Here is a 25,812-nt window from a genome sequence, read left to right as displayed (position 1 = left end):
TATCGCTTCTCGGCCTTTTGGCTAAGATCAAGTGTAGTATCTGTTCTTATCAGTTTAATATCTGATACGTCCCCTATCTGGGGACCATATATTAAATGGATTTTTAGAACAGGGAGATGGAAAAAGAGCTTGCTCTGTCCACTCCACGCATTGACCTGGTATTGCAGTATCTCCAGGACCGGTGCACCCCTTCTTTAATGCAGTTTCTAAAATCAGAAAGAATTGAATTCAATGTTTTTTGTTCATTTTGCTTGTTTGTCGGATTTTGGGATGGACTCTTTGGCTTTGCTTTTCTTCTCCTCATTGGATTTTTCATGTTCAAAGTTGCAGAAGCCAGATTACAAGCTCATTTTGGTTCAACTTCAGCAACTGTGCATTGCATTGCCATGTAATGTGATGCAATGCTATCTTTCTAGCTCTCCCTTTTTACTTCCTTTTGGATAAACAGACATATTAGGCAAGCATTTTGGAGCTTTCACCTAAATAACTACAGGTGGTGAGATAAGCTGCACAATATAATTGACCTTTCAGTATATTGTTGCACACACACCATCTATTTAGCAAATGCCCTTGTTATCAACAGCAGCCTTTTAAACTCACCTGAGCTAACAGGTATGTGCGCTGGTTACTTTGCTGCGCTTAAAATTTCTTTTTTGGTTTGCTACAATGCCTTTTCTGAAACGTTGTCTCCTTCTGCTGGAACACTGACTTCTTTCATTTAATGCCTGCAGACTATAAAAGAGAACCCAACCCAAAAAGTTTGGTTGATTAGTCTGTGGCATTCTGTTAAACTGTTGCTTATGGCGGTCTCTGTGAGCTTCTCAGCGACATTCAGCCAGCCAGGTATCCTGCCTGCAGTAGATGGAATGTGGCAATGGAACGCTGGCTGCGCGTGTCATAATAGGCTCTGAGCCTTTATATACCTGTGCACAGCAGCAGCCACCTTCAGTCTGCTGCTGGACAGCCAGCAGCAGCAGCAGCAGGAGAGGTATGTAATCAGGAGCCCTCCTGCTAAGGGTAGACAGCTGCTCGTTCCACCCCACCCCCCGCCTTAATTGGTTCTCCTCCCTTCCAACGGTGTTGAGGCGGGTGGGAACAGCAGGGGGTGAAGGTGCTGTGTTTAAAGAGGTGGAGTTATGCAGATCTAAAACGCGTGGATTGCAGCAGCAGCAAGCCGAAAAGTGCAGGCATGTAAGGGATCTAGAGGTTGACAACATGTCTTCTTAACGGGAGTCCAGGAGCTCATCTCCACAAATGGACTTTTCAGGATCCTTGGGTGGCTCCGTAGTTTGAAACCAATTCTGGTTATCGCTTCTCGGCCTTTTGGCTAAGATCAAGTGTAGTATCTGTTCTTATCAGTTTAATATCTGATACGTCCCCTATCTGGGGACCATATATTAAATGGATTTTTAGAACAGGGAGATGGAAAAAGAGCTTGCTCTGTCCACTCCACGCATTGACCTGGTATTGCAGTATCTCCAGGACCGGTGCACCCCTTCTTTAATGCAATTTCTAAAATCAGAAAGAATTGAATTCAATGTTTTTTGTTCATTTTGCTTGTTTGTCGGATTTTGGGATGGACTCTTTGGCTTTGCTTTTCTTCTCCTCATTGGATTTTTCATGTTCAAAGTTGCAGAAGCCAGATTACAAGCTCATTTTGGTTCAACTTCAGCAACTGTGCATTGCATTGCCATGTAATGTGTTGCAATGCTATCTTTCTAGCTCTCCCTTTTTACTTCCTTTTGGATTAACAGACATATTAGGCAAGCATTTTGGAGCTTTCACCTAAATAACTACAGGTGGTGAGATAAGCTGCACAATATAATTGACCTTTCAGTATATTGTTGCACACACACCATCTATTTAGCAAATGCCCTTGTTATCAACAGCAGCCTTTTAAACTCACCTGAGCTAACAGGTATGTGCGCTGGTTACTCTGCTGCGCTTAAAATTTCTTTTTTGGTTTGCTACAATGCCTTTTCTGAAACGTTGTCTCCCTCTGCTGGAACACTGACTTCTTTCATTTAATGCCTGCAGACTATAAAAGAGAACCCAACCCAAAAAGTTTGGTTGATTAGTCTGTGGCATTCTGCTAAACTGTTGCTTATGGCGGTCTCTGTGAGCTTCTCAGCGACATTCAGCCAGCCAGGTATCCTGCCTGCAGTAGATGGAATGTGGCAATGGAACGCTGGCTGCGCGTGTCATAATAGGCTCTGAGCCTTTATATACCTGTGCACAGCAGCAGCCACCTTCAGTCTGCTGCTGGACAGCCAGCAGCAGCAGCAGCAGGAGAGGTATGTAATCAGGAGCCCTCCTGCTAAGGGTAGACAGCTGCTCGTTCCACCCCACCCCCCGCCTTAATTGGTTCTCCTCCCTTCCAACGGTGTTGAGGCGGGTGGGAACAGCAGGGGGTGAAGGTGCTGTGTTTAAAGAGGTGGAGTTATGCAGATCTAAAACGCGTGGATTGCAGCAGCAGCAAGCCGAAAAGTGCAGGCATGTAAGGGATCTAGAGGTTGACAACATGTCTTCTTAACGGGAGTCCAGGAGCTCATCTCCACAAATGGACTTTTCAGGATCCTTGGGTGGCTCCGTAGTTTGAAACCAATTCTGGTTATCGCTTCTCGGCCTTTTGGCTAAGATCAAGTGTAGTATCTGTTCTTATCAGTTTAATATCTGATACGTCCCCTATCTGGGGACCATATATTAAATGGATTTTTAGAACAGGGAGATGGAAAAAGAGCTTGCTCTGTCCACTCCACGCATTGACCTGGTATTGCAGTATCTCCAGGACCGGTGCACCCCTTCTTTAATGCAGTTTCTAAAATCAGAAAGAATTGAATTCAATGTTTTTTGTTCATTTTGCTTGTTTGTCGGATTTTGGGATGGACTCTTTGGCTTTGCTTTTCTTCTCCTCATTGGATTTTTCATGTTCAAAGTTGCAGAAGCCAGATTACAAGCTCATTTTGGTTCAACTTCAGCAACTGTGCATTGCATTGCCATGTAATGTGATGCAATGCTATCTTTCTAGCTCTCCCTTTTTACTTCCTTTTGGATAAACAGACATATTAGGCAAGCATTTTGGAGCTTTCACCTAAATAACTACAGGTGGTGAGATAAGCTGCACAATATAATTGACCTTTCAGTATATTGTTGCACACACACCATCTATTTAGCAAATGCCCTTGTTATCAACAGCAGCCTTTTAAACTCACCTGAGCTAACAGGTATGTGCGCTGGTTACTCTGCTGCGCTTAAAATTTATTTTTTGGTTTGCTACAATGCCTTTTCTGAAACGTTGTCTCCTTCTGCTGGAACACTGACTTCTTTCATTTAATGCCTGCAGACTATAAAAGAGAACCCAACCCAAAAAGTTTGGTTGATTAGTCTGTGGCATTCTGTTAAACTGTTGCTTATGGCGGTCTCTGTGAGCTTCTCAGCGACATTCAGCCAGCCAGGTATCCTGCCTGCAGTAGATGGAATGTGGCAATGGAACGCTGGCTGCGCGTGTCATAATAGGCTCTGAGCCTTTATATACCTGTGCACAGCAGCAGCCACCTTCAGTCTGCTGCTGGACAGCCAGCAGCAGCAGCAGCAGGAGAGGTATGTAATCAGGAGCCCTCCTGCTAAGGGTAGACAGCTGCTCGTTCCACCCCACCCCCCGACTTAATTGGTTCTCCTCCCTTCCAACGGTGTTGAGGCGGGTGGGAACAGCAGGGGGTGAAGGTGCTGTGTTTAAAGAGGTGGAGTTATGCAGATCTAAAACGCGTGGATTGCAGCAGCAGCAAGCCGAAAAGTGCAGGCATGTAAGGGATCTAGAGGTTGACAACATGTCTTCTTAACGGGAGTCCAGGAGCTCATCTCCACAAATGGACTTTTCAGGATCCTTGGGTGGCTCCGTAGTTTGAAACCAATTCTGGTTATCGCTTCTCGGCCTTTTGGCTAAGATCAAGTGTAGTATCTGTTCTTATCAGTTTAATATCTGATACGTCCCCTATCTGGGGACCATATATTAAATGGATTTTTAGAACAGGGAGATGGAAAAAGAGCTTGCTCTGTCCACTCCACGCATTGACCTGGTATTGCAGTATCTCCAGGACCGGTGCACCCCTTCTTTAATGCAGTTTCTAAAATCAGAAAGAATTGAATTCAATGTTTTTTGTTCATTTTGCTTGTTTGTCGGATTTTGGGATGGACTCTTTGGCTTTGCTTTTCTTCTCCTCATTGGATTTTTCATGTTCAAAGTTGCAGAAGCCAGATTACAAGCTCATTTTGGTTCAACTTCAGCAACTGTGCATTGCATTGCCATGTAATGTGATGCAATGCTATCTTTCTAGCTCTCCCTTTTTACTTCCTTTTGGATAAACAGACATATTAGGCAAGCATTTTGGAGCTTTCACCTAAATAACTACAGGTGGTGAGATAAGCTGCACAATATAATTGACCTTTCAGTATATTGTTGCACACACACCATCTATTTAGCAAATGCCCTTGTTATCAACAGCAGCCTTTTAAACTCACCTGAGCTAACAGGTATGTGCGCTGGTTACTCTGCTGCGCTTAAAATTTCTTTTTTGGTTTGCTACAATGCCTTTTCTGAAACGTTGTCTCCTTCTGCTGGAACACTGACTTCTTTCATTTAATGCCTGCAGACTATAAAAGAGAACCCAACCCAAAAAGTTTGGTTGATTAGTCTGTGGCATTCTGTTAAACTGTTGCTTATGGCGGTCTCTGTGAGCTTCTCAGCGACATTCAGCCAGCCAGGTATCCTGCCTGCAGTAGATGGAATGTGGCAATGGAACGCTGGCTGCGCGTGTCATAATAGGCTCTGAGCCTTTATATACCTGTGCACAGCAGCAGCCACCTTCAGTCTGCTGCTGGACAGCCAGCAGCAGCAGCAGCAGGAGAGGTATGTAATCAGGAGCCCTCCTGCTAAGGGTAGACAGCTGCTCGTTCCACCCCACCCCCCGCCTTAATTGGTTCTCCTCCCTTCCAACGGTGTTGAGGCGGGTGGGAACAGCAGGGGGTGAAGGTGCTGTGTTTAAAGAGGTGGAGTTATGCAGATCTAAAACGCGTGGATTGCAGCAGCAGCAAGCCGAAAAGTGCAGGCATGTAAGGGATCTAGAGGTTGACAACATGTCTTCTTAACGGGAGTCCAGGAGCTCATCTCCACAAATGGACTTTTCAGGATCCTTGGGTGGCTCCGTAGTTTGAAACCAATTCTGGTTATCGCTTCTCGGCCTTTTGGCTAAGATCAAGTGTAGTATCTGTTCTTATCAGTTTAATATCTGATACGTCCCCTATCTGGGGACCATATATTAAATGGATTTTTAGACCAGGGAGATGGAAAAAGAGCTTGCTCTGTCCACTCCACGCATTGACCTGGTATTGCAGTATCTCCAGGACCGGTGCACCCCTTCTTTAATGCAGTTTCTAAAATCAGAAAGAATTGAATTCAATGTTTTTTGTTCATTTTGCTTGTTTGTCGGATTTTGGGATGGACTCTTTGGCTTTGCTTTTCTTCTCCTCATTGGATTTTTCATGTTCAAAGTTGCAGAAGCCAGATTACAAGCTCATTTTGGTTCAACTTCAGCAACTGTGCATTGCATTGCCATGTAATGTGATGCAATGCTATCTTTCTAGCTCTCCCTTTTTACTTCCTTTTGGATAAACAGACATATTAGGCAAGCATTTTGGAGCTTTCACCTAAATAACTACAGGTGGTGAGATAAGCTGCACAATATAATTGACCTTTCAGTATATTGTTGCACACACACCATCTATTTAGCAAATGCCCTTGTTATCAACAGCAGCCTTTTAAACTCACCTGAGCTAACAGGTATGTGCGCTGGTTACTCTGCTGCGCTTAAAATTTCTTTTTTGGTTTTCTACAATGCCTTTTCTGAAACGTTGTCTCCTTCTGCTGGAACACTGACTTCTTTCATTTAATGCCTGCAGACTATAAAAGAGAACCCAACCCAAAAAGTTTGGTTGATTAGTTTGTGGCATTCTGTTAAACTGTTGCTTATGGCGGTCTCTGTGAGCTTCTCAGCGACATTCAGCCAGCCAGGTATCCTGCCTGCAGTAGATGGAATGTGGCAATGGAACGCTGGCTGCGCGTGTCATAATAGGCTCTGAGCCTTTATATACCTGTGCACAGCAGCAGCCACCTTCAGTCTGCTGCTGGACAGCCAGCAGCAGCAGCAGCAGGAGAGGTATGTAATCAGGAGCCCTCCTGCTATGGGTAGACAGCTGCTCGTTCCACCCCACCCCCCGCCTTAATTGGTTCTCCTCCCTTCCAACGGTGTTGAGGCGGGTGGGAACAGCAGGGGGTGAAGGTGCTGTGTTTAAAGAGGTGGAGTTATGCAGATCTAAAACGCGTGGATTGCAGCAGCAGCAAGCCGAAAAGTGCAGGCATGTAAGGGATCTAGAGGTTGACAACATGTCTTCTTAACGGGAGTCCAGGAGCTCATCTCCACAAATGGACTTTTCAGGATCCTTGGGTGGCTCCGTAGTTTGAAACCAATTCTGGTTATCGCTTCTCGGCCTTTTGGCTAAGATCAAGTGTAGTATCTGTTCTTATCAGTTTAATATCTGATACGTCCCCTATCTGGGGACCATATATTAAATGGATTTTTAGAACAGGGAGATGGAAAAAGAGCTTGCTCTGTCCACTCCACGCATTGACCTGGTATTGCAGTATCTCCAGGACCGGTGCACCCCTTCTTTAATGCAGTTTCTAAAATCAGAAAGAATTGAATTCAATGTTTTTTGTTCATTTTGCTTGTTTGTCGGATTTTGGGATGGACTCTTTGGCTTTGCTTTTCTTCTCCTCATTGGATTTTTCATGTTCAAAGTTGCAGAAGCCAGATTACAAGCTCATTTTGGTTCAACTTCAGCAACTGTGCATTGCATTGCCATGTAATGTGATGCAATGCTATCTTTCTAGCTCTCCCTTTTTACTTCCTTTTGGATAAACAGACATATTAGGCAAGCATTTTGGAGCTTTCACCTAAATAACTACAGGTGGTGAGATAAGCTGCACAATATAATTGACCTTTCAGTATATTGTTGCACACACACCATCTATTTAGCAAATGCCCTTGTTATCAACAGCAGCCTTTTAAACTCACCTGAGCTAACAGGTATGTGCGCTGGTTACTCTGCTGCGCTTAAAATTTCTTTTTTGGTTTGCTACAATGCCTTTTCTGAAACGTTGTCTCCTTCTGCTGGAACACTGACTTCTTTCATTTAATGCCTGCAGACTATAAAAGAGAACCCAACCCAAAAAGTTTGGTTGATTAGTTTGTGGCATTCTGTTAAACTGTTGCTTATGGCGGTCTCTGTGAGCTTCTCAGCGACATTCAGCCAGCCAGGTATCCTGCTTGCAGTAGATGGAATGTGGCAATGGAACGCTGGCTGCGCATGTCATAATAGGCTCTGAGCCTTTATATACCTGTGCACAGCAGCAGCCATCTTCAGTCTGCTGCTGGACAGCCAGCAGCAGCAGCAGCAGGAGAGGTATGTAATCAGGAGCCCTCCTGCTATGGGTAGACAGCTGCTCGTTCCACCCCACCCCCCGCCTTAATTGGTTCTCCTCCCTTCCAACGGTGTTGAGGCGGGTGGGAACAGCAGGGGGTGAAGGTGCTGTGTTTAAAGAGGTGGAGTTATGCAGATCTAAAACGCGTGGATTGCAGCAGCAGCAAGCCGAAAAGTGCAGGCATGTAAGGGATCTAGAGGTTGACAACATGTCTTCTTAACGGGAGTCCAGGAGCTCATCTCCACAAATGGACTTTTCAGGATCCTTGGGTGGCTCCGTAGTTTGAAACCAATTCTGGTTATCGCTTCTCGGCCTTTTGGCTAAGATCAAGTGTAGTATCTGTTCTTATCAGTTTAATATCTGATACGTCCCCTATCTGGGGACCATATATTAAATGGATTTTTAGAACAGGGAGATGGAAAAAGAGCTTGCTCTGTCCACTCCACGCATTGACCTGGTATTGCAGTATCTCCAGGACCGGTGCACCCCTTCTTTAATGCAGTTTCTAAAATCAGAAAGAATTGAATTCAATGTTTTTTGTTCATTTTGCTTGTTTGTCGGATTTTGGGATGGACTCTTTGGCTTTGCTTTTCTTCTCCTCATTGGATTTTTCATGTTCAAAGTTGCAGAAGCCAGATTACAAGCTCATTTTGGTTCAACTTCAGCAACTGTGCATTGCATTGCCATGTAATGTGATGCAATGCTATCTTTCTAGCTCTCCCTTTTTACTTCCTTTTGGATAAACAGACATATTAGGCAAGCATTTTGGAGCTTTCACCTAAATAACTACAGGTGGTGAGATAAGCTGCACAATATAATTGACCTTTCAGTATATTGTTGCACACACACCATCTATTTAGCAAATGCCCTTGTTATCAACAGCAGCCTTTTAAACTCACCTGAGCTAACAGGTATGTGCGCTGGTTACTCTGCTGCGCTTAAAATTTCTTTTTTGGTTTGCTACAATGCCTTTTCTGAAACGTTGTCTCCTTCTGCTGGAACACTGACTTCTTTCATTTAATGCCTGCAGACTATAAAAGAGAACCCAACCCAAAAAGTTTGGTTGATTAGTCTGTGGCATTCTGTTAAACTGTTGCTTATGGCGGTCTCTGTGAGCTTCTCAGCGACATTCAGCCAGCCAGGTATCCTGCCTGCAGTAGATGGAATGTGGCAATGGAACGCTGGCTGCGCGTGTCATAATAGGCTCTGAGCCTTTATATACCTGTGCACAGCAGCAGCCACCTTCAGTCTGCTGCTGGACAGCCAGCAGCAGCAGCAGCAGGAGAGGTATGTAATCAGGAGCCCTCCTGCTAAGGGTAGACAGCTGCTCGTTCCACCCCACCCCCCGCCTTAATTGGTTCTCCTCCCTTCCAACGGTGTTGAGGCGGGTGGGAACAGCAGGGGGTGAAGGTGCTGTGTTTAAAGAGGTGGAGTTATGCAGATCTAAAACGCGTGGATTGCAGCAGCAGCAAGCCGAAAAGTGCAGGCATGTAAGGGATCTAGAGGTTGACAACATGTCTTCTTAACGGGAGTCCAGGAGCTCATCTCCACAAATGGACTTTTCAGGATCCTTGGGTGGCTCCGTAGTTTGAAACCAATTCTGGTTATCGCTTCTCGGCCTTTTGGCTAAGATCAAGTGTAGTATCTGTTCTTATCAGTTTAATATCTGATACGTCCCCTATCTGGGGACCATATATTAAATGGATTTTTAGAACAGGGAGATGGAAAAAGAGCTTGCTCTGTCCACTCCACGCATTGACCTGGTATTGCAGTATCTCCAGGACCGGTGCACCCCTTCTTTAATGCAGTTTCTAAAATCAGAAAGAATTGAATTCAATGTTTTTTGTTCATTTTGCTTGTTTGTCGGATTTTGGGATGGACTCTTTGGCTTTGCTTTTCTTCTCCTCATTGGATTTTTCATGTTCAAAGTTGCAGAAGCCAGATTACAAGCTCATTTTGGTTCAACTTCAGCAACTGTGCATTGCATTGCCATGTAATGTGATGCAATGCTATCTTTCTAGCTCTCCCTTTTTACTTCCTTTTGGATAAACAGACATATTAGGCAAGCATTTTGGAGCTTTCACCTAAATAACTACAGGTGGTGAGATAAGCTGCACAATATAATTGACCTTTCAGTATATTGTTGCACACACACCATCTATTTAGCAAATGCCCTTGTTATCAACAGCAGCCTTTTAAACTCACCTGAGCTAACAGGTATGTGCGCTGGTTACTCTGCTGCGCTTAAAATTTCTTTTTTGGTTTGCTACAATGCCTTTTCTGAAACGTTGTCTCCTTCTGCTGGAACACTGACTTCTTTCATTTAATGCCTGCAGACTATAAAAGAGAACCCAACCCAAAAAGTTTGGTTGATTAGTCTGTGGCATTCTGTTAAACTGTTGCTTATGGCGGTCTCTGTGAGCTTCTCAGCGACATTCAGCCAGCCAGGTATCCTGCCTGCAGTAGATGGAATGTGGCAATGGAACGCTGGCTGCGCGTGTCATAATAGGCTCTGAGCCTTTATATACCTGTGCACAGCAGCAGCCACCTTCAGTCTGCTGCTGGACAGCCAGCAGCAGCAGCAGCAGGAGAGGTATGTAATCAGGAGCCCTCCTGCTAAGGGTAGACAGCTGCTCGTTCCACCCCACCCCCCGCCTTAATTGGTTCTCCTCCCTTCCAACGGTGTTGAGGCGGGTGGGAACAGCAGGGGGTGAAGGTGCTGTGTTTAAAGAGGTGGAGTTATGCAGATCTAAAACGCGTGGATTGCAGCAGCAGCAAGCCGAAAAGTGCAGGCATGTAAGGGATCTAGAGGTTGACAACATGTCTTCTTAACGGGAGTCCAGGAGCTCATCTCCACAAATGGACTTTTCAGGATCCTTGGGTGGCTCCGTAGTTTGAAACCAATTCTGGTTATCGCTTCTCGGCCTTTTGGCTAAGATCAAGTGTAGTATCTGTTCTTATCAGTTTAATATCTGATACGTCCCCTATCTGGGGACCATATATTAAATGGATTTTTAGACCAGGGAGATGGAAAAAGAGCTTGCTCTGTCCACTCCACGCATTGACCTGGTATTGCAGTATCTCCAGGACCGGTGCACCCCTTCTTTAATGCAGTTTCTAAAATCAGAAAGAATTGAATTCAATGTTTTTTGTTCATTTTGCTTGTTTGTCGGATTTTGGGATGGACTCTTTGGCTTTGCTTTTCTTCTCCTCATTGGATTTTTCATGTTCAAAGTTGCAGAAGCCAGATTACAAGCTCATTTTGGTTCAACTTCAGCAACTGTGGATTGCATTGCCATGTAATGTGATGCAATGCTATCTTTCTAGCTCTCCCTTTTTACTTCCTTTTGGATAAACAGACATATTAGGCAAGCATTTTGGAGCTTTCACCTAAATAACTACAGGTGGTGAGATAAGCTGCACAATATAATTGACCTTTCAGTATATTGTTGCACACACACCATCTATTTAGCAAATGCCCTTGTTATCAACAGCAGCCTTTTAAACTCACCTGAGCTAACAGGTATGTGCGCTGGTTACTCTGCTGCGCTTAAAATTTCTTTTTTGGTTTGCTACAATGCCTTTTCTGAAACGTTGTCTCCTTCTGCTGGAACACTGACTTCTTTCATTTAATGCCTGCAGACTATAAAAGAGAACCCAACCCAAAAAGTTTGGTTGATTAGTCTGTGGCATTCTGTTAAACTGTTGCTTATGGCGGTCTCTGTGAGCTTCTCAGCGACATTCAGCCAGCCAGGTATCCTGCCTGCAGTAGATGGAATGTGGCAATGGAACGCTGGCTGCGCGTGTCATAATAGGCTCTGAGCCTTTATATACCTGTGCACAGCAGCAGCCACCTTCAGTCTGCTGCTGGACAGCCAGCAGCAGCAGCAGCAGGAGAGGTATGTAATCAGGAGCCCTCCTGCTATGGGTAGACAGCTGCTCGTTCCACCCCACCCCCCGCCTTAATTGGTTCTCCTCCCTTCCAACGGTGTTGAGGCGGGTGGGAACAGCAGGGGGTGAAGGTGCTGTGTTTAAAGAGGTGGAGTTATGCAGATCTAAAACGCGTGGATTGCAGCAGCAGCAAGCCGAAAAGTGCAGGCATGTAAGGGATCTAGAGGTTGACAACATGTCTTCTTAACGGGAGTCCAGGAGCTCATCTCCACAAATGGACTTTTCAGGATCCTTGGGTGGCTCCGTAGTTTGAAACCAATTCTGGTTATCGCTTCTCGGCCTTTTGGCTAAGATCAAGTGTAGTATCTGTTCTTATCAGTTTAATATCTGATACGTCCCCTATCTGGGGACCATATATTAAATGGATTTTTAGAACAGGGAGATGGAAAAAGAGCTTGCTCTGTCCACTCCACGCATTGACCTGGTATTGCAGTATCTCCAGGACCGGTGCACCCCTTCTTTAATGCAGTTTCTAAAATCAGAAAGAATTGAATTCAATGTTTTTTGTTCATTTTGCTTGTTTGTCGGATTTTGGGATGGACTCTTTGGCTTTGCTTTTCTTCTCCTCATTGGATTTTTCATGTTCAAAGTTGCAGAAGCCAGATTACAAGCTCATTTTGGTTCAACTTCAGCAACTGTGCATTGCATTGCCATGTAATGTGATGCAATGCTATCTTTCTAGCTCTCCCTTTTTACTTCCTTTTGGATAAACAGACATATTAGGCAAGCATTTTGGAGCTTTCACCTAAATAACTACAGGTGGTGAGATAAGCTGCACAATATAATTGACCTTTCAGTATATTGTTGCACACACACCATCTATTTAGCAAATGCCCTTGTTATCAACAGCAGCCTTTTAAACTCACCTGAGCTAACAGGTATGTGCGCTTGTTACTCTGCTGCGCTTAAAATTTCTTTTTTGGTTTGCTACAATGCCTTTTCTGAAACGTTGTCTCCTTCTGCTGGAACACTGACTTCTTTCATTTAATGCCTGCAGACTATAAAAGAGAACCCAACCCAAAAAGTTTGGTTGATTAGTCTGTGGCATTCTGTTAAACTGTTGCTTATGGCGGTCTCTGTGAGCTTCTCAGCGACATTCAGCCAGCCAGGTATCCTGCCTGCAGTAGATGGAATGTGGCAATGGAACGCTGGCTGCGCGTGTCATAATAGGCTCTGAGCCTTTATATACCTGTGCACAGCAGCAGCCACCTTCAGTCTGCTGCTGGACAGCCAGCAGCAGCAGCAGCAGGACAGGTATGTAATCAGGAGCCCTCCTGCTAAGGGTAGACAGCTGCTCGTTCCACCCCACCCCCCGCCTTAATTGGTTCTCCTCCCTTCCAACGGTGTTGAGGCGGGTGGGAACAGCAGGGGGTGAAGGTGCTGTGTTTAAAGAGGTGGAGTTATGCAGATCTAAAACGCGTGGATTGCAGCAGCAGCAAGCCGAAAAGTGCAGGCATGTAAGGGATCTAGAGGTTGACAACATGTCTTCTTAACGGGAGTCCAGGAGCTCATCTCCACAAATGGACTTTTCAGGATCCTTGGGTGGCTCCGTAGTTTGAAACCAATTCTGGTTATCGCTTCTCGGCCTTTTGGCTAAGATCAAGTGCAGTGATCTAGCGGTTGCTGCCTTGGTCTTGGCTGGGAGGTGCTTGGGGTACCCGGCTCCTTGGCCTGGGGGGATCGCTACACTCATCGGTGGAGCTAAACCCCCCTGCTGCTATTAGGGAGTCGGATTAGTCCCTGGGCAATGAGAGGCGATCACCTTGTCACCACACATAGCTGTGGGGGGCAACTGTCGCCACACATAGCTGTGGTGGCAACATTTGGAGGATTAAAAGGAAAAACGGAAGGAAAACGGATCGTTGAGATGGAGTTTTGGAAAAAGAAGAGATGCTTACGTTTTTTTGTGAAACGGGAGACGGAAGAAACTTTTTTGGAAGAAAAATGGATTCTGGAAATTTTGAGGAAACATGAAGTTTTGGAGAAGGATATCTACTGTATGCAAGAAATAAAGCAAGGTAAAGTTTGTGATGTGACTCTAGTTTCTGAGGAAAAGTGCATTCATTTTTTCAAAGGCTGGAGTGAAGAGGATTCTGGGAAAATTGGAGTAAGTGCATCATTCATGGGGAAACCGAAGAGTGTGATAATTTACATGGACAATCCGTTTGTGGAAATAGAGGAGATAATGGTTTTTTTGGAATCTAAATGTAAGATGGTAAAGTTTCAGAAATTATACAGGAACAAAGTTGGTATTTGGAACGGAAAGAGACGTTTTTTGGTGTGGACAACAGGAGAAGAAAATTTGCATAATGGGAGGATTATGGTAAACGGGAGTTCTGGGTATTGTTACATGGAAAGCAGCAAAGGAACTTTTGAAAAGAACTTTGGAGGACAAAAGGAAGATATTGGTGATAAAATGAAGAAGGAAGTTGATGCGATAATTATAGAGGAGAATAAGCAGGGAAAAGAAGTTGAAAGTTTAAAGGTGAAGAAAAGGGTAACGGTACAGGAAAATTGTGGATCGAGGAAAGTATCTGGTGAAAAGAAAGAAGTAAAAGAGGAAAAGGGTAAAGTTTTGGAGAAGGTGGTGACTTTCAGAGATGATGAGGAAGAGTATGATTGGGAACAGATGCGGTTAGAGCATGAGGAGGAAGAAAAGAAGTTAAGGGGTTTTGTTGGGAGGAAAGTAAAAGGGAAAAAGGGGATATTTAGTTTGGGAAACCGGGTGAAGTAATGTCAGTTGTGATTTGTTTGGAAACTGTTGAAACTGTAAAGGAATTGTTATGTTTAACTTTATATATATTAATTCAAATGAAAAAATATAAATATAATATCTAAACACGATGATGGAACTAAAATCTTGAGTTTAGTGATATATGATTTAAGATTATAAAACTTAAATTCTGAGTGTTTGGAAAAAAAAAAAAAAAAAAAAATCTGTTCTTATCAGTTTAATATCTGATACGTCCCCTATCTGGGGACCATATATTAAATGGATTTTTAGAACAGGGAGATGGAAAAAGAGCTTGCTCTGTCCACTCCACGCATTGACCTGGTATTGCAGTATCTCCAGGACCGGTGCACCCCTTCTTTAATGCAGTTTCTAAAATCAGAAAGAATTGAATTCAATGTTTTTTGTTCATTTTGCTTGTTTGTCGGATTTTGGGATGGACTCTTTGGCTTTGCTTTTCTTCTCCTCATTGGATTTTTCATGTTCAAAGTTGCAGAAGCCAGATTACAAGCTCATTTTGGTTCAACTTCAGCAACTGTGCATTGCATTGCCATGTAATGTGATGCAATGCTATCTTTCTAGCTCTCCCTTTTTACTTCCTTTTGGATAAACAGACATATTAGGCAAGCATTTTGGAGCTTTCACCTAAATAACTACAGGTGGTGAGATAAGCTGCACAATATAATTGACCTTTCAGTATATTGTTGCACACACACCATCTATTTAGCAAATGCCCTTGTTATCAACAGCAGCCTTTTAAACTCACCTGAGCTAACAGGTATGTGCGCTGGTTACTCTGCTGCGCTTAAAATTTCTTTTTTGGTTTGCTACAATGCCTTTTCTGAAACGTTGTCTCCTTCTGCTGGAACACTGACTTCTTTCATTTAATGCCTGCAGACTATAAAAGAGAACCCAACCCAAAAAGTTTGGTTGATTAGTCTGTGGCATTCTGTTAAACTGTTGCTTATGGCGGTCTCTGTGAGCTTCTCAGCGACATTCAGCCAGCCAGGTATCCTGCCTGCAGTAGATGGAATGTGGCAATGGAACGCTGGCTGCGCGTGTCATAATAGGCTCTGAGCCTTTATATACCTGTGCACAGCAGCAGCCACCTTCAGTCTGCTGCTGGACAGCCAGCAGCAGCAGGAGAGGTATGTAATCAGGAGCCCTCCTGCTAAGGGTAGACAGCTGCTCGTTCCACCCCACCCCCCGCCTTAATTGGTTCTCCTCCCTTCCAACGGTGTTGAGGCGGGTGGGAACAGCAGGGGGTGAAGGTGCTGTGTTTAAAGAGGTGGAGTTATGCAGATCTAAACCGCGTGGATTGCAGCAGCAGCAAGCCGAAAAGTGCAGGCATGTAAGGGATCTAGAGGTTGACAACATGTCTTCTTAACGGGAGTCCAGGAGCTCATCTCCACAAATGGACTTTTCAGGATCCTTGGGTGGCTCCGTAGTTTGAAACCAATTCTGGTTATCGCTTCTCGGCCTTTTGGCTAAGATCAAGTGTAGTATCTGTTCTTATCAGTTTAATATCTGATACGTCCCCTATCTGGGGACCATATATTAAATGGATTTTTAGAACAGGGAGATGGAAAAAGAGCTTGCTCTGTCCACTCCACGCATTGACCTGGTATTGCAGTATCTCCAGGACCGGTGCACCCCTTCTTTAATGCAGTTTCTAAAATCAGAAAGAATTGAATTCAATGTTTTTTGTTCATTTTGCTTGTTTGTCGGATTTTGGGATGGACTCTTTGGCTTTGCTTTTCTTCTCCTCATTGGATTTTTCATGTTCAAAGTTGCAGAAGCCAGATTACAAGCTCATTTTGGTTCAACTTCAGCAACTGTGCATTGCATTGCCATGTAATGTGATGCAATGCTATCTTTCTAGCTCTCCCTTTTTACTTCCTTTTGGATAAACAGACATATTAGGCAAGCATTTTGGAGCTTTCACCTAAATAACTACAGGTGGTGAGATAAGCTGCACAATATAATTGACCTTTCAGTATATTGTTGCACACACACCATCTATTTAGCAAATGCCCTTGTTATCAACAGCAGCCTTTTAAACTCACCTGAGCTAACAGGTATGTGCGCTGGTTACTCTGCTGCACTTAAAATTTCTTTTTTGGTTTGCTACAATGCCTTTTCTGAAACGTTGTCTCCTTCTGCTGGAACACTGACTTCTTTCATTTAATGCCTGCAGACTATAAAAGAGAACCCAACCCAAAAAGTTTGGTTGATTAGTCTGTGGCATTCTGTTAAACTGTTGCTTATGGCGGTCTCTGTGAGCTTCTCAGCGACATTCAGCCAGCCAGGTATCCTGCCTGCAGTAGATGGAATGTGGCAATGGAACGCTGGCTGCGCGTGTCATAATAGGCTCTGAGCCTTTATATACCTGTGCACAGCAGCAGCCACCTTCAGTCTGCTGCTGGACAGCCAGCAGCAGCAGCAGCAGGAGAGGTATGTAATCAGGAGCCCTCCTGCTAAGGGTAGACAGCTGCTCGTTCCACACCACCCCCCGCCTTAATTGGTTCTCCTCCCTTCCAACGGTGTTGAGGCGGGTGGGAACAGCAGGGGGTGAAGGTGCTGTGTTTAAAGAGGTGGAGTTATGCAGATCTAAAACGCGTGGATTGCAGCAGCAGCAAGCCGAAAAGTGCAGGCATGTAAGGGATCTAGAGGTTGACAACATGTCTTCTTAACGGGAGTCCAGGAGCTCATCTCCACAAATGGACTTTTCAGGATCCTTGGGTGGCTCCGTAGTTTGAAACCAATTCTGGTTATCTCTTCTCGGCCTTTTGGCTAAGATCAAGTGTAGTATCTGTTCTTATCAGTTTAATATCTGATACGTCCCCTATCTGGGGACCATATATTAAATGGATTTTTAGAACAGGGAGATGGAAAAAGAGCTTGCTCTGTCCACTCCACGCATTGACCTGGTATTGCAGTATCTCCAGGACCGGTGAACCCCTTCTTTAATGCAGTTTCTAAAATCAGAAAGAATTGAATTCAATGTTTTTTGTTCATTTTGCTTGTTTGTCGGATTTTGGGATGGACTCTTTGGCTTTGCTTTTCTTCTCCTCATTGGATTTTTCATGTTCAAAGTTGCAGAAGCCAGATTACAAGCTCATTTTGGTTCAACTTCAGCAACTGTGCATTGCATTGCCATGTAATGTGATGCAATGCTATCTTTCTAGCTCTCCCTTTTTACTTCCTTTTGGATAAACAGACATATTAGGCAAGCATTTTGGAGCTTTCACCTAAATAACTACAGGTGGTGAGATAAGCTGCACAATATAATTGACCTTTCAGTATATTGTTGCACACACACCATCTATTTAGCAAATGCCCTTGTTATCAACAGCAGCCTTTTAAACTCACCTGAGCTAACAGGTATGTGCGCTGGTTACTCTGCTGCGCTTAAAATTTCTTTTTTGGTTTGCTACAATGCCTTTTCTGAAACGTTGTCTCCTTCTGCTGGAACACTGACTTCTTTCATTTAATGCCTGCAGACTATAAAAGAGAACCCAACCAAAAAAGTTTGGTTGATTAGTCTGTGGCATTCTGTTAAACTGTTGCTTATGGCGGTCTCTGTGAGCTTCTCAGCGACATTCAGCCAGCCAGGTATCCTGCCTGCAGTAGATGGAATGTGGCAATGGAACGCTGGCTGCGCGTGTCATAATAGGCTCTGAGCCTTTATATACCTGTGCACAGCAGCAGCCACCTTCAGTCTGCTGCTGGACAGCCAGCAGCAGCAGCAGCAGGAGAGGTATGTAATCAGGAGCCCTCCTGCTAAGGGTAGACAGCTGCTCGTTCCACCCCACCCCCCGCCTTAATTGGTTCTCCTCCCTTCCAACGGTGTTGAGGCGGGTGGGAACAGCAGGGGGTGAAGGTGCTGTGTTTAAAGAGGTGGAGTTATGCAGATCTAAAACGCGTGGATTGCAGCAGCAGCAAGCCGAAAAGTGCAGGCATGTAAGGGATCTAGAGGTTGACAACATGTCTTCTTAACGGGAGTCCAGGAGCTCATCTCCACAAATGGACTTTTCAGGATCCTTGGGTGGCTCCGTAGTTTGAAACCAATTCTGGTTATCGCTTCTCGGCCTTTTGGCTAAGATCAAGTGTAGTATCTGTTCTTATCAGTTTAATATCTGATACGTCCCCTATCTGGGGACCATATATTAAATGGATTTTTAGAACAGGGAGATGGAAAAAGAGCTTGCTCTGTCCACTCCACGCATTGACCTGGTATTGCAGTATCTCCAGGACCGGTGAACCCCTTCTTTAATGCAGTTTCTAAAATCAGAAAGAATTGAATTCAATGTTTTTTGTTCATTTTGCTTGTTTGTCGGATTTTGGGATTGACTCTTTGGCTTTGCTTTTCTTCTCCTCATTGGATTTTTCATGTTCAAAGTTGCAGAAGCCAGATTACAAGCTCATTTTGGTTCAACTTCAGCAACTGTGCATTGCATTGCCATGTAATGTGATGCAATGCTATCTTTCTAGCTCTCCCTTTTTACTTCCTTTTGGATAAACAGACATATTAGGCAAGCATTTTGGAGCTTTCACCTAAATAACTACAGGTGGTGAGATAAGCTGCACAATATAATTGACCTTTCAGTATATTGTTGCACACACACCATCTATTTAGCAAATGCCCTTGTTATCAACAGCAGCCTTTTAAACTCACCTGAGCTAACAGGTATGTGCGCTGGTTACTCTGCTGCGCTTAAAATTTCTTTTTTGGTTTGCTACAATGCCTTTTCTGAAACGTTGTCTCCTTCTGCTGGAACACTGACTTCTTTCATTTAATGCCTGCAGACTATAAAAGAGAACCCAACCCAAAAAGTTTGGTTGATTAGTCTGTGGCATTCTGTTAAACTGTTGCTTATGGCGGTCTCTGTGAGCTTCTCAGCGACATTCAGCCAGCCAGGTATCCTGCCTGCAGTAGATGGAATGTGGCAATGGAACGCTGGCTGCGCGTGTCATAATAGGCTCTGAGCCTTTATATACCTGTGCACAGCAGCAGCCACCTTCAGTCTGCTGCTGGACAGCCAGCAGCAGCAGCAGGAGAGGTATGTAATCAGGAGCCCTCCTGCTAAGGGTAGACAGCTGCTCGTTCCACCCCACCCCCCGCCTTAATTGGTTCTCCTCCCTTCCAACGGTGTTGAGGCGGGTGGGAACAGCAGGGGGTGAAGGTGCTGTGTTTAAAGAGGTGGAGTTATGCAGATCTAAAACGCGTGGATTGCAGCAGCAGCAAGCCGAAAAGTGCAGGCATGTAAGGGATCTAGAGGTTGACAACATGTCTTCTTAACGGGAGTCCAGGAGCTCATCTCCACAAATGAACTTTTCGGGATCCTTGGGTGGCTCCGTAGTTTGAAACCAATTCTGGTTATCGCTTCTCGGCCTTTTGGCTAAGATCAAGTGTAGTATCTGTTCTTATCAGTTTAATATCTGATACGTCCCCTATCTGGGGACCATATATTAAATGGATTTTTAGAACAGGGAGATGGAAAAAGAGCTTGCTCTGTCCACTCCACGCATTGACCTGGTATTGCAGTATCTCCAGGACCGGTGCACCCCTTCTTTAATGCAGTTTCTAAAATCAGAAAGAATTGAATTCAATGTTTTTTGTTCATTTTGCTTGTTTGTCGGATTTTGGGATGGACTCTTTGGCTTTGCTTTTCTTCTCCTCATTGGATTTTTCATGTTCAAAGTTGCAGAAGCCAGATTACAAGCTCATTTTGGTTCAACTTCAGCAACTGTGCATTGCATTGCCATGTAATGTGATGCAATGCTATCTTTCTAGCTCTCCCTTTTTACTTCCTTTTGGATAAACAGACATATTAGGCAAGCATTTTGGAGCTTTCACCTAAATAACTACAGGTGGTGAGATAAGCTGCACAATATAATTGACCTTTCAGTATATTGTTGCACACACACCATCTATTTAGCAAATGCCCTTGTTATCAACAGCAGCCTTTTAAACTCACCTGAGCTAACAGGTATGTGCGCTGGTTACTCTGCTGCGCTTAAAATTTCTTTTTTGGTTTGCTACAATGCCTTTTCTGAAACGTTGTCTCCTTCTGCTGGAACACTGACTTCTTTCATTTAATGCCTGCAGACTATAAAAGAGAACCCAACCCAAAAAGTTTGGTTGATTAGTCTGTGGCATTCTATTAAACTGTTGCTTATGGCGGTCTCTGTGAGCTTCTCAGCGACATTCAGCCAGCCAGGTATCCTGCCTGCAGTAGATGGAATGTGGCAATGGAACGCTGGCTGCGCGTGTCATAATAGGCTCTGAGCCTTTATATACCTGTGCACAGCAGCAGCCACCTTCAGTCTGCTGCTGGACAGCCAGCAGCAGCAGCAGCAGGAGAGGTATGTAATCAGGAGCCCTCCTGCTAAGGGTAGACAGCTGCTCGTTCCACCCCACCCCCCGCCTTAATTGGTTCTCCTCCCTTCCAACGGTGTTGAGGCGGGTGGGAACAGCAGGGGGTGAAGGTGCTGTGTTTAAAGAGGTGGAGTTATGCAGATCTAAAACGCGTGGATTGCAGCAGCAGCAAGCCGAAAAGTGCAGGCATGTAAGTGATCTAGAGGTTGACAACATGTCTTCTTAACGGGAGTCCAGGAGCTCATCTCCACAAATGGACTTTTCAGGATCCTTGGGTGGCTCCGTAGTTTGAAACCAATTCTGGTTATCGCTTCTCGGCCTTTTGGCTAAGATCAAGTGTAGTATCTGTTCTTATCAGTTTAATATCTGATACGTCCCCTATCTGGGGACCATATATTAAATGGATTTTTAGAACAGGGAGATGGAAAAAGAGCTTGCTCTGTCCACTCCACGCATTGACCTGGTATTGCAGTATCTCCAGGACCGGTGCACCCCTTCTTTAATGCAGTTTCTAAAATCAGAAAGAATTGAATTCAATGTTTTTTGTTCATTTTGCTTGTTTGTCGGATTTTGGGATGGACTCTTTGGCTTTGCTTTTCTTCTCCTCATTGGATTTTTCATGTTCAAAGTTGCAGAAGCCAGATTACAAGCTCATTTTGGTTCAACTTCAGCAACTGTGCATTGCATTGCCATGTAATGTGATGCAATGCTATCTTTCTAGCTCTCCCTTTTTACTTCCTTTTGGATAAACAGACATATTAGGCAAGCATTTTGGAGCTTTCACCTAAATAACTACAGGTGGTGAGATAAGCTGCACAATATAATTGACCTTTCAGTATATTGTTGCACACACACCATCTCTTTAGCAAATGCCCTTGTTATCAACAGCAGCCTTTTAAACTCACCTGAGCTAACAGGTATGTGCGCTGGTTACTCTGCTGCGCTTAAAATTTCTTTTTTGGTTTGCTACAATGCCTTTTCTGAAACGTTGTCTCCTTCTGCTGGAACACTGACTTCTTTCATTTAATGCCTGCAGACTATAAAAGAGAACCCAACCCAAAAAGTTTGGTTGATTAGTCTGTGGCATTCTGTTAAACTGTTGCTTATGGCGGTCTCTGTGAGCTTCTCAGCGACATTCAGCCAGCCAGGTATCCTGCCTGCAGTAGATGGAATGTGGCAATGGAACGCTGGCTGCGCGTGTCATAATAGGCTCTGAGCCTTTATATACCTGTGCACAGCAGCAGCCACCTTCAGTCTGCTGCTGGACAGCCAGCAGCCGCAGCAGCAGGAGAGGTATGTAATCAGGAGCCCTCCTGCTAAGGGTAGACAGCTGCTCGTTCCACCCCACCCCCCGCCTTAATTGGTTCTCCTCCCTTCCAACGGTGTTGAGGCGGGTGGGAACAGCAGGGGGTGAAGGTGCTGTGTTTAAAGAGGTGGAGTTATGCAGATCTAAAACGCGTGGATTGCAGCAGCAGCAAGCCGAAAAGTGCAGGCATGTAAGGGATCTAGAGGTTGACAACATGTCTTCTTAACGGGAGTCCAGGAGCTCATCTCCACAAATGGACTTTTCAGGATCCTTGGGTGGCTCCGTAGTTTGAAACCAATTCTGGTTATCGCTTCTCGGCCTTTTGGCTAAGATCAAGTGTAGTATCTGTTCTTATCAGTTTAATATCTGATACGTCCCCTATCTGGGGACCATATATTAAATGGATTTTTAGAACAGGGAGATGGAAAAAGAGCTTGCTCTGTCCACTCCACGCATTGACCTGGTATTGCAGTATCTCCAGGACCGGTGCACCCCTTCTTTAATGCAGTTTCTAAAATCAGAAAGAATTGAATTCAATGTTTTTTGTTCATTTTGCTTGTTTGTCGGATTTTGGGATGGACTCTTTGGCTTTGCTTTTCTTCTCCTCATTGGATTTTTCATGTTCAAAGTTGCAGAAGCCAGATTACAAGCTCATTTTGGTTCAACTTCAGCAACTGTGCATTGCATTGCCATGTAATGTGATGCAATGCTATCTTTCTAGCTCTCCCTTTTTACTTCCTTTTGGATAAACAGACATATTAGGCAAGCATTTTGGAGCTTTCACCTAAATAACTACAGGTGGTGAGATAAGCTGCACAATATAATTCACCTTTCAGTATATTGTTGCACACACACCATCTATTTAGCAAATGCCCTTGTTATCAACAGCAGCCTTTTAAACTCACCTGAGCTAACAGGTATGTGCGCTGGTTACTCTGCTGCGCTTAAAATTTCTTTTTTGGTTTGCTACAATGCCTTTTCTGAAACGTTGTCTCCTTCTGCTGGAACACTGACTTCTTTCATTTAATGCCTGCAGACTATAAAAGAGAACCCAACCCAAAAAGTTTGGTTGATTAGTCTGTGGCATTCTGTTAAACTGATGCTTATGGCGGTCTCTGTGAGCTTCTCAGCGACATTCAGCCGGCCAGGTATCCTGCCTGCAGTAGATGGAATGTGGCAATGGAACGCTGGCTGCGCGTGTCATAATAGGCTCTGAGCCTTTATATACCTGTGCACAGCAGCAGCCACCTTCAGTCTGCTGCTGGACAGCCAGCAGCAGCAGCAGCAGGAGAGGTATGTAATCAGGAGCCCTCCTGCTAAGGGTAGACAGCTGCTCGTTCCACCCCACCCCCCGCCTTAATTGGTTCTCCTCCCTTCCAACGGTGTTGAGGCGGGTGGGAACAGCAGGGGGTGAAGGTGCTGTGTTTAAAGAGGTGGAGTTATGCAGATCTAAAACGCGTGGATTGCAGCAGCAGCAAGCCGAAAAGTGCAGGCATGTAAGGGATCTAGAGGTTGACAACATGTCTTCTTAACGGGAGTCCAGGAGCTCATCTCCACAAATGGACTTTTCAGGATCCTTGGGTGGCTCCGTAGTTTGAAACCAATTCTGGTTATCGCTTCTCGGCCTTTTGGCTAAGATCAAGTGTAGTATCTGTTCTTATCAGTTTAATATCTGATACGTCCCCTATCTGGGGACCATATATTAAATGGATTTTTAGAACAGGGAGATGGAAAAAGAGCTTGCTCTGTCCACTCCACGCATTGACCTGGTATTGCAGTATCTCCAGGACCGGTGCACCCCTTCTTTAATGCAGTTTCTAAAATCAGAAAGAATTGAATTCAATGTTTTTTGTTCATTTTGCTTGTTTGTCGGATTTTGGGATGGACTCTTTGGCTTTGCTTTTCTTCTCCTCATTGGATTTTTCATGTTCAAAGTTGCAGAAGCCAGATTACAAGCTCATTTTGGTTCAACTTCAGCAACTGTGCATTGCATTGCCATGTAATGTGATGCAATGCTATCTTTCTAGCTCTCCCTTTTTACTTCCTTTTGGATAAACAGACATATTAGGCAAGCATTTTGGAGCTTTCACCTAAATAACTACAGGTGGTGAGATAAGCTGCACAATATAATTGACCTTTCAGTATATTGTTGCACACACACCATCTCTTTAGCAAATGCCCTTGTTATCAACAGCAGCCTTTTAAACTCACCTGAGCTAACAGGTATGTGCGCTGGTTACTCTGCTGCGCTTAAAATTTCTTTTTTGGTTTGCTACAATGCCTTTTCTGAAACGTTGTCTCCTTCTGCTGGAACACTGACTTCTTTCATTTAATGCCTGCAGACTATAAAAGAGAACCCAACCCAAAAAGTTTGGTTGATTAGTCTGTGGCATTCTGTTAAACTGTTGCTTATGGCGGTCTCTGTGAGCTTCTCAGCGACATTCAGCCAGCCAGGTATCCTTCCTGCAGTAGATGGAATGTGGCAATGGAACGCTGGCTGCGCGTGTCATAATAGGCTCTGAGCCTTTATATACCTGTGCACAGCAGCAGCCACCTTCAGTCTGCTGCTGGACAGCCAGCAGCCGCAGCAGCAGGAGAGGTATGTAATCAGGAGCCCTCCTGCTAAGGGTAGACAGCTGCTCGTTCCACCCCACCCCCCGCCTTAATTGGTTCTCCTCCCTTCCAACGGTGTTGAGGCGGGTGGGAACAGCAGGGGGTGAAGGTGCTGTGTTTAAAGAGGTGGAGTTATGCAGATCTAAAATGCGTGGATTGCAGCAGCAGCAAGCCGAAAAGTGCAGGCATGTAAGGGATCTAGAGGTTGACAACATGTCTTCTTAACGGGAGTCCAGGAGCTCATCTCCACAAATGAACTTTTCAGGATCCTTGGGTGGCTCCGTAGTTTGAAACCAATTCTGGTTATCGCTTCTCGGCCTTTTGGCTAAGATCAAGTGTAGTATCTGTTCTTATCAGTTTAATATCTGATACGTCCCCTATCTGGGGACCATATATTAAATGGATTTTTAGAACAGGGAGATGGAAAAAGAGCTTGCTCTGTCCACTCCACGCATTGACCTGGTATTGCAGTATCTCCAGGACCGGTGCACCCCTTCTTTAATGCAGTTTCTAAAATCAGAAAGAATTGAATTCAATGTTTTTTGTTCATTTTGCTTGTTTGTCGGATTTTGGGATGGACTCTTTGGCTTTGCTTTTCTTCTCCTCATTGGATTTTTCATGTTCAAAGTTGCAGAAGCCAGATTACAAGCTCATTTTGGTTCAACTTCAGCAACTGTGCATTGCATTGCCATGTAATGTGATGCAATGCTATCTTTCTAGCTCTCCCTTTTTACTTCCTTTTGGATAAACAGACATATTAGGCAAGCATTTTGGAGCTTTCACCTAAATAACTACAGGTGGTGAGATAAGCTGCACAATATAATTGACCTTTCAGTATATTGTTGCACACACACCATCTATTTAGCAAATGCCCTTGTTATCAACAGCAGCCTTTTAAACTCACCTGAGCTAACAGGTATGTGCGCTGGTTACTCTGCTGCACTTAAAATTTCTTTTTTGGTTTGCTACAATGCCTTTTCTGAAACGTTGTCTCCTTCTGCTGGAACACTGACTTCTTTCATTTAATGCCTGCAGACTATAAAAGAGAACCCAACCCAAAAAGTTTGGTTGATTAGTCTGTGGCATTCTGTTAAACTGTTGCTTATGGCGGTCTCTGTGAGCTTCTCAGCGACATTCAGCCAGCCAGGTATCCTGCCTGCAGTAGATGGAATGTGGCAATGGAACGCTGGCTGCGCGTGTCATAATAGGCTCTGAGCCTTTATATACCTGTGCACAGCAGCAGCCACCTTCAGTCTGCTGCTGGACAGCCAGCAGCAGCAGCAGCAGGAGAG

General features: G+C 44.5%; 19 non-coding genes across 19 annotated transcripts; all 19 read left to right on the top strand.

Moving 5' to 3' along the window:
- Position 1: 1 nt before the first annotated feature.
- Positions 2-192, top strand: LOC141275221 (U2 spliceosomal RNA). Its single transcript, XR_012323470.1, has one exon. It is a non-coding gene; the product is annotated as a U2 spliceosomal RNA (small nuclear RNA).
- A 1,115-nt stretch (positions 193-1,307) lies between these two features.
- On the top strand, positions 1,308-1,498 carry LOC141275220 (U2 spliceosomal RNA). The gene has a single exon (XR_012323469.1). It is a non-coding gene; the product is annotated as a U2 spliceosomal RNA (small nuclear RNA).
- A 1,115-nt stretch (positions 1,499-2,613) lies between these two features.
- Positions 2,614-2,804, top strand: LOC141275219 (U2 spliceosomal RNA). Its single transcript, XR_012323468.1, has one exon. It is a non-coding gene; the product is annotated as a U2 spliceosomal RNA (small nuclear RNA).
- Positions 2,805-3,919: 1,115 nt separating this feature from the next.
- On the top strand, positions 3,920-4,110 carry LOC141275218 (U2 spliceosomal RNA). The gene has a single exon (XR_012323467.1). It is a non-coding gene; the product is annotated as a U2 spliceosomal RNA (small nuclear RNA).
- A 1,115-nt stretch (positions 4,111-5,225) lies between these two features.
- Positions 5,226-5,416, top strand: LOC141149487 (U2 spliceosomal RNA). Its single transcript, XR_012245781.1, has one exon. It is a non-coding gene; the product is annotated as a U2 spliceosomal RNA (small nuclear RNA).
- A 1,115-nt stretch (positions 5,417-6,531) lies between these two features.
- Positions 6,532-6,722, top strand: LOC141275216 (U2 spliceosomal RNA). Its single transcript, XR_012323465.1, has one exon. It is a non-coding gene; the product is annotated as a U2 spliceosomal RNA (small nuclear RNA).
- A 1,115-nt stretch (positions 6,723-7,837) lies between these two features.
- LOC141275215 (U2 spliceosomal RNA) lies at positions 7,838-8,028 on the top strand. The gene has a single exon (XR_012323464.1). It is a non-coding gene; the product is annotated as a U2 spliceosomal RNA (small nuclear RNA).
- Positions 8,029-9,143: 1,115 nt separating this feature from the next.
- LOC141275214 (U2 spliceosomal RNA) lies at positions 9,144-9,334 on the top strand. The gene has a single exon (XR_012323463.1). It is a non-coding gene; the product is annotated as a U2 spliceosomal RNA (small nuclear RNA).
- A 1,115-nt stretch (positions 9,335-10,449) lies between these two features.
- Positions 10,450-10,640, top strand: LOC141149486 (U2 spliceosomal RNA). Its single transcript, XR_012245780.1, has one exon. It is a non-coding gene; the product is annotated as a U2 spliceosomal RNA (small nuclear RNA).
- A 1,115-nt stretch (positions 10,641-11,755) lies between these two features.
- LOC141275213 (U2 spliceosomal RNA) lies at positions 11,756-11,946 on the top strand. The gene has a single exon (XR_012323462.1). It is a non-coding gene; the product is annotated as a U2 spliceosomal RNA (small nuclear RNA).
- A 2,438-nt stretch (positions 11,947-14,384) lies between these two features.
- On the top strand, positions 14,385-14,577 carry LOC141150696 (U2 spliceosomal RNA). Its single transcript, XR_012246829.1, has one exon. It is a non-coding gene; the product is annotated as a U2 spliceosomal RNA (small nuclear RNA).
- A 1,109-nt stretch (positions 14,578-15,686) lies between these two features.
- LOC141275212 (U2 spliceosomal RNA) lies at positions 15,687-15,877 on the top strand. Its single transcript, XR_012323461.1, has one exon. It is a non-coding gene; the product is annotated as a U2 spliceosomal RNA (small nuclear RNA).
- Positions 15,878-16,992: 1,115 nt separating this feature from the next.
- On the top strand, positions 16,993-17,183 carry LOC141149805 (U2 spliceosomal RNA). Its single transcript, XR_012246089.1, has one exon. It is a non-coding gene; the product is annotated as a U2 spliceosomal RNA (small nuclear RNA).
- Positions 17,184-18,298: 1,115 nt separating this feature from the next.
- LOC141149748 (U2 spliceosomal RNA) lies at positions 18,299-18,489 on the top strand. Its single transcript, XR_012246034.1, has one exon. It is a non-coding gene; the product is annotated as a U2 spliceosomal RNA (small nuclear RNA).
- Positions 18,490-19,601: 1,112 nt separating this feature from the next.
- LOC141275211 (U2 spliceosomal RNA) lies at positions 19,602-19,792 on the top strand. Its single transcript, XR_012323460.1, has one exon. It is a non-coding gene; the product is annotated as a U2 spliceosomal RNA (small nuclear RNA).
- Positions 19,793-20,907: 1,115 nt separating this feature from the next.
- LOC141275210 (U2 spliceosomal RNA) lies at positions 20,908-21,098 on the top strand. The gene has a single exon (XR_012323459.1). It is a non-coding gene; the product is annotated as a U2 spliceosomal RNA (small nuclear RNA).
- A 1,115-nt stretch (positions 21,099-22,213) lies between these two features.
- Positions 22,214-22,404, top strand: LOC141275209 (U2 spliceosomal RNA). The gene has a single exon (XR_012323458.1). It is a non-coding gene; the product is annotated as a U2 spliceosomal RNA (small nuclear RNA).
- Positions 22,405-23,519: 1,115 nt separating this feature from the next.
- LOC141275208 (U2 spliceosomal RNA) lies at positions 23,520-23,710 on the top strand. Its single transcript, XR_012323457.1, has one exon. It is a non-coding gene; the product is annotated as a U2 spliceosomal RNA (small nuclear RNA).
- Positions 23,711-24,825: 1,115 nt separating this feature from the next.
- LOC141275207 (U2 spliceosomal RNA) lies at positions 24,826-25,016 on the top strand. The gene has a single exon (XR_012323456.1). It is a non-coding gene; the product is annotated as a U2 spliceosomal RNA (small nuclear RNA).
- The last annotated feature ends 796 nt before the right edge of the window (positions 25,017-25,812 follow it).

The sequence above is a fragment of the Phyllobates terribilis genome, unplaced genomic scaffold, assembly GCF_046119375.1.
Source record: "Phyllobates terribilis strain yellow unplaced genomic scaffold, ASM4611937v1 Scaffold_5__5_contigs__length_657084704, whole genome shotgun sequence".
Classification (NCBI taxonomy): Eukaryota; Metazoa; Chordata; class Amphibia; order Anura; family Dendrobatidae; genus Phyllobates; species Phyllobates terribilis.
Note: the sequence above shows the minus strand (reverse complement) of the source record. Positions and strands in the feature narration are given on the sequence as shown.